The sequence below is a fragment of the Rhipicephalus microplus genome, chromosome 2 (assembly GCF_043290135.1).
Source record: "Rhipicephalus microplus isolate Deutch F79 chromosome 2, USDA_Rmic, whole genome shotgun sequence".
Taxonomy (NCBI): domain Eukaryota; kingdom Metazoa; phylum Arthropoda; class Arachnida; order Ixodida; family Ixodidae; genus Rhipicephalus; species Rhipicephalus microplus.
The window spans coordinates 45731941-45738015 of NC_134701.1; the positions used below are offsets into that span (position 1 = coordinate 45731941).

At 47.2% G+C, this 6075-nt stretch overlaps 1 long non-coding RNA gene across 1 annotated transcript; it reads left to right on the plus strand.

Moving 5' to 3' along the window:
* Positions 1-1800: 1800 nt before the first annotated feature.
* LOC142796227 (uncharacterized) lies at positions 1801-5621 on the plus strand. Its single transcript, XR_012893637.1, has 2 exons — positions 1801-4389; positions 5006-5621. It is a non-coding gene; the product is annotated as an uncharacterized LOC142796227 (long non-coding RNA).
* Positions 5622-6075: the final 454 nt, after the last annotated feature.

Below are 6075 nucleotides of genomic sequence, written 5' to 3' on the forward strand. Positions count from 1 at the left end.
AATAGGACATGACCATTGCTACTTTCACGGATCTCATGAGAGTGATACTCAAGGTACGATTGCCGTGACATTCATGGTGTAGACGTGGAAGTAATGCTTGTAATTAACCGAGATGGGTGACTTCTATCTTGTAGAAATGTCCCCAGAGGATACGCCCCACCTTTCAATTGAAGCAGAAGTGGTTGGCCAAGGTACTCTGGACATTGTGCAACAGAAGTCTGCGTGCAGTATACCAAGTAAGCAGGTGTATGTTTATTGCATCATGCACGTAACTATTTTTTTTTCTTTTAGTAGAGAAAACAATTTTTGAAGTTTAGTCCCACTATTGCACAATTTTACTACGGGGCTATAGAAACCAACTCAATTTGCTGCATAAAAATAGAGTTGTGTACTCGCACTACATGGTTTTAAGTTTTTTTATTAGCACTTTATTTTGTATGTTCGTAAATACATCATCCTAGTGGAAGTATCTCCTCATGACCATGAAATTGGCTTGCGTAGTTCCACAACGAAAAAGAAAAAAACACTGCAGTGATTGTGCGCATGCAAAGCTGGGCCACTTGGAGTTCGTTGCTACACACATAATGGTTGTAAACAAAGAATACTGAAAAAGGTAGACCTGCTTAAACTGTATCGGCTGCTAGTACTTTATTGTAATTTCACTGTACAGCTAAGCTGACGCACCGTTGTCTTTTGAAGCAGACCTAAGTTATGCAACTTACTCGCATTTATGATACCATGTGATGCACTTGCAGTGCTATTTAAGGAAGCGCATTCACACTGCATGTGCTTAGGTGAAGCGTCAGGTATTTGGAAGCTTCCAATTACTTGAAACTCGTAACGCTGCAGTTTATGCGCAGGGAATTTGTTTACGTTTTGTTGCGAAAATAAAATTTATTCATTCCCGTGATTGTTTTTAGCTATCACTGTCCATATGAAGCTACAGACGTATACACGCTTCACGAATTCCATGACGGCGTGGAACTGAATGGAAGAGCTTTTTTCAAAAAATGGCTCGAAGCTTGCACTAATCTACGCAATGTCAATACACAGCTAAGCTGATCGGCGCCATGCTTATTTATTGCTGTATAAAAACACAGCATTTGCTCTAAGGGTGCTTGAATTTCGCTGCAGCGATGTTGAACTTTTGCTTGAACTTGGCTTGGTGGACCCCAGTATATAACTCTTTCGTGTTAAAAAAGCAATAATATGTATTGTTAAGCTGCGAACTCGCTCCAGTGGTCTGAAACATGCTGACTGCAGCCTGTAGAGGACTGTATTCGTCCCGTATTTCTTTTTTTCATTTTCTTAATAAGTGTAATCATGAGCCCCACAGACATGGCCGGCCTCAAGCATTCTTTTCGTGACGCAGTCCATTAGGCCATTACGTTGAAACATGGTCGTGGAACGAAAACTCTTCATTCAAGAATTGGCGTCGATTTCAGTCATTACGAAGATAGGTATCGTTATTTCTCGAACCCTGACTCTAAATACTGTAGCAAGGCTCATTAAGCGCCACGTCACTGTTTGTATCTTTAGTGCGCATGCCTGGCGGCGGCGCTAGTTGTGTATATATACTCATTCTTGTTCCGGCAATAAAGTTGTTCATTGCCTGAAGCCGACTAGCACACATGGTGGCAGCGGATTCCCATCACTAAGTCGGGTCCGTCAACTCTGCTTCCCCCACCTAAGCCACTTGACCCGTCGACAGACGCATGGCTTGCATGGAAGACATGGAAAAGTGAGTTCACTTTGTTCTCCACCACTACCCAGTTGAGAAAGCAGCCTAAAGAAGTACAAGCAGCAACGTTACTCGTAACAGTCGGCGAAGAAGGTAGGAAGGCTTACAACACCTTCAAATTCAAAGGTGATGCAGACAAGAACAACGTCGAGACGTTGCTCGAAAAGTTTGAGGAATTCTACAAGCCAGTGACTAACCTGACGTTTAATGAATTCCGCTTCGGATCAAGGAACCAAAGGCCAGGGGAGTGTTTCAATGACTGGCTAACCGATCTCCGGCTTTTAGCGAAGAACTGCGAGTTCGGGGACCTAGAAGACCGTTTGCTTCGCAGCCGGATTATTCTGGGATTGAGAGATAAACGTTTGCAAGAAAAGCTTATCGCCGAGAATCCGTCGTACAGCAGGACGGTCGAAATGTGTCGCGCCCAAGAAATTGGGAAGGAGCAGTTTAAAGAAATTAATGAAGGCACAGAAGCAGCAAGCGCCGCAGTTATTCAGGCAGTCAGCACCCAAAAGCATCACTGTAGTCGGTGCGGTTATAGCGCGCACGGTAACGCAAGATGCCCGGCTACAGGAAAAACCTGCAAAAATTGCGGGGGGCGTAATCATTTCGCTCAAGCATGTAGATCGTCGGTGCGGCGACAAAACAGAGGCGTGAAAAAAGAGCTGCACGAACTACAAATGGATGAAGAAAATTTTTTCTTGGCAGCTTAGACCGTATGCGCAGTCGCAGCGGGAGATAACTGGACTGCAGCAGTTGACATCGAAGGCTGCCAATTCACGTGCAAGCTAGACAGGGGTGCTAACTGCTGCGTAATTTCAAGCAAAGACTCAAAAAAGCTTAGCAAGGGGCCCCTGCAAACCTGCCACGCGACCCTGACCGCCTTCTTCGGCCATAAGACCCCAGCGACAGGAAAAATTCGGCTGCGCCTACGTGCTAACAGCAAAGAGCACGAAGAAACTTTTTTTGTGGTCGAACAAAATGTGCCTGTGACTCTAAGTGGATTAGTGGCGGAACACCTAGGATTTATTTGCCGCGTGCAAAATGTCCACGTCCAACAGTTGTACCCAGCGGCTCAACCTTTCGCAGAAGTCTTCAGTGGACTGGGACAGCTGAAAGGTGAAGAGTACGCAATGAAGTTAAAGCCCGGAGCCATTGGAATCGTCGTGCTAGCCAGGTGAGTTCCCGTGGCCCTTCAGGAAAGAGTCAAGGAAGAGCTCAAGCGTATGGAAGAACAATGCGTGATAACTAAGGTAAGGGGTCCAACGGAATGGTCAAGTCACATGGTCACCGTCGTTAAGAAAGATAAAGTACGCATCTGCCTAGATCCCATCGAGCTCAACAAAGCACTTTTGCGGGAGAACTATCCTATGCCTAAACTGGAAGACGTTGTGCCAAAGGTTGCTGGAGCCAAATTTTTTTCGACATTAGACGCAGCTTCAGGGTTTTGGCAGATAAAGCTGAATGACTATAGCTCCAAACTTTGCACAATGAGTACACCGTACGGACGCTACCGCTTTCTCCGCATGCCCTTCGGTATTGCCTCAGCACCAGAAATATTCCAAGCAGCGATGCATCGTCTCCTAGGTCTCTCAAATGTAGCGGTAGTAATGGATGACATTCTTGTCTGGGGCAATACAAAGCAAGAACATGACTACAATTTGCAGCTCCTTCTAGCACGCTGCCGCGAACAGAATCTTCGACTAAACCTAAAGAAGTGTTTCTTTTTGCAGACAGAGGTTCGCTACCTTGGGCACGTGCTCACTGCCGAAGGCTTGCGTGTGGACCCACAACGTGTACAGGACATTTTGGAAATGCCGACACCAAAGAACTGTAAGGAGCTACAAGTCTTTTTGGGCACAATGAACTTTGTACAGCATTTTATTCCAAACATGTATGAGGTCACAGCACCACTTCGTACTATGCTGCGGAAAGACACTGCATGGGTCTGGACGGAGGTGCAGCAAGAAAGCTTTCTTAGACTGCGTGAGGCTCTGATACAAGCGCCAGTACTCCGGTATTTTGATTCCAGTAAACCGGTGACCTTATCGGTGGATGCGAGCCAGCTGGGGGTGGGCGCTGTCCTAATGCAGGATGCGCAGCCCGTCGCATTTTCGTCACGGACATTTACGGAAGCGCAGACAAGATACGCACAGATAGAGAAGGAAACACTTGCTATTGTACATGGGTGCACTAAATTTCATGACTACATATTCGTACAGCATGCAGTGACTGTGGAAAGTGACCACCGTCCCTTAGTAGCGATATTCAGTAAGCCGTTGTATCAGTGCCCACTACGGTTACAACGCATGCGCCTTACTCTACAACGTTACCCCATTCATGTGACTTACAAACCGGGCAAAGAACTATTCCTAGCTGGTGCTTTGTCAAGGTATCCGAGCAAAGTATGCATGCCAGAAGACGAGCAGTTCCAGGTCAATGTTCTTCAATGTATTTCAGCCTCTGCACGCGCGCTGCAAGACTTGCTTCAAGCCACCAATGAGGACTCAACCCTAGGCAAGCTCCGCGAATACGCAAGTACAGCATGGCCGCTTCACAAGCAAGACGTCCCCGAGCCACTTCGGACGTACTGGGAGTACCGGGACGAGATACACGAACAGGACGGCCTCGTATTCCGGAGTAACAAGGTAATCGTGCCACAATCAAAGACATCAGAAATGATGAGTACTCTTCACTCAGCGCATGTGCGAGTCGAAAAAATGAAGGCTAGGGCAAGGAACGTGATGTTTTGGCCGAATATGGCGGGCAACATTGAGCAGTTCTGCAAAGCTTGCAAAGTATGTCAAAAGCATAAACCTCAGAACTCTAAGATGCCACTTTTGAGTCACGAGGTACCCTCGCTACCATGGCAAGTTGTCGGCATAGATTTGTTCTGTTTCGAAGGCCGAGAGTTCGCCGTCATTGTCGACTTCTACTCGTTCTTCTTTGAACTACGAGAGTTTCGGGCGACAACGGCGAGCTCGCTTAAAATATGGTGTTCAGAAATTTTTTCCGTCCATGGCTTGCCACTAAAGTTGAGTGATAATGGCCCGCCTTTTAGCAGTCATGAGTTCAAGGAGTTTCTCGACACTTTGGGCATTGCTCACGTAACCTCAAGCCCCCTACCACCCGCGGTCAAACGGCATGACGGAAAGAGCGGTCCAGGAGGCAAAAAAGCTTTTAAAAAAGTGCTCATTGAAAATGCCCGTGTTTCAAATGGCTTTGCTTGAGTGGCGCAATACTCCACGTGATGATGTGCTCCAGTCCCCTGTGCAGAGGCTGATGGGACGCCAGACTAGAACTCTGCTACCGGTGCCTACCAGCCATTTGGAACCGAGGACCATCCCACCGAAAGTCGTACAGGGCCGCTTTCAAGAAATACGGCAACGACAGAGGACCTACTACAACCGCGGTAGCAGAACACTACCGCCTGTGAAGCCAGGCCAGCAGGTCACCGTATATGATACAAACCAGCGGACCTGGGCGCCTGCAGTCTTCATCAGACCGTTCGGGGAAACCCGCTCGGCCATCGTTAAAACAGAAGACGGCCGGGAACTTCGGCGCACAAGAGAGCATCTCCGCTTGCTAGAACCGCAACCAGAATCAAACCAGCCAGAAGCGAGCCTTGTCCCTCCAAACTGGGCGTCCTCAAGGGCCCCTACAGAACTACGGCGAAGCACAAGGCAACGATGCGAGCCCTGTCGGTACCCTCTACCTGAGAGGCGCTAACCAGGTGTTAACTGCCCCGTAAAAAGGGAAGATGTAGCAAGGCTCAATAAGCGCCACGTCACTGTATCTTTAGTGCGCATGCCTTGCGGCGGCACTAGTTGTGTATATATACTCGTTCTTGTTCCGGTAATAAAGTTGTTCATTGCCTGAAGCCGACTCGCACACAAATACCCTTCGTAAATTAGACACATATGTGATATGGGGAAACCGCTCTTTCAAAATGCAACTATAGCTGTCATATTGTTCAAACGCACCCACCGATCCCCTCGTCCACTAGTTCACACTGCGCCTGCCCTTGCAGTACTCAATGTAGTGTCTTCAGCTCGCTGGCTGAGGTGAGTTTGAGACCCCTGCTTTACACAAACGCCTTTCCTTAATATGTAGACTAAACTTGGTATTGCAACGAGTTGCAATACTCTCGCCATAAATTATTTTCGTAAACAACACTCCGACGATACTCTCCAAAATTCGGAAGGATTCCCACGTGATAAAAAAAAGAGATTTGCTGCAAGAGAATCTAGCAGCAGACTGTTTTCAGTTCAACAGATCTGTACTATTTTAAATGCATTTGAGATGGTAGCTGAAATGACTTGGACGTTTCACGT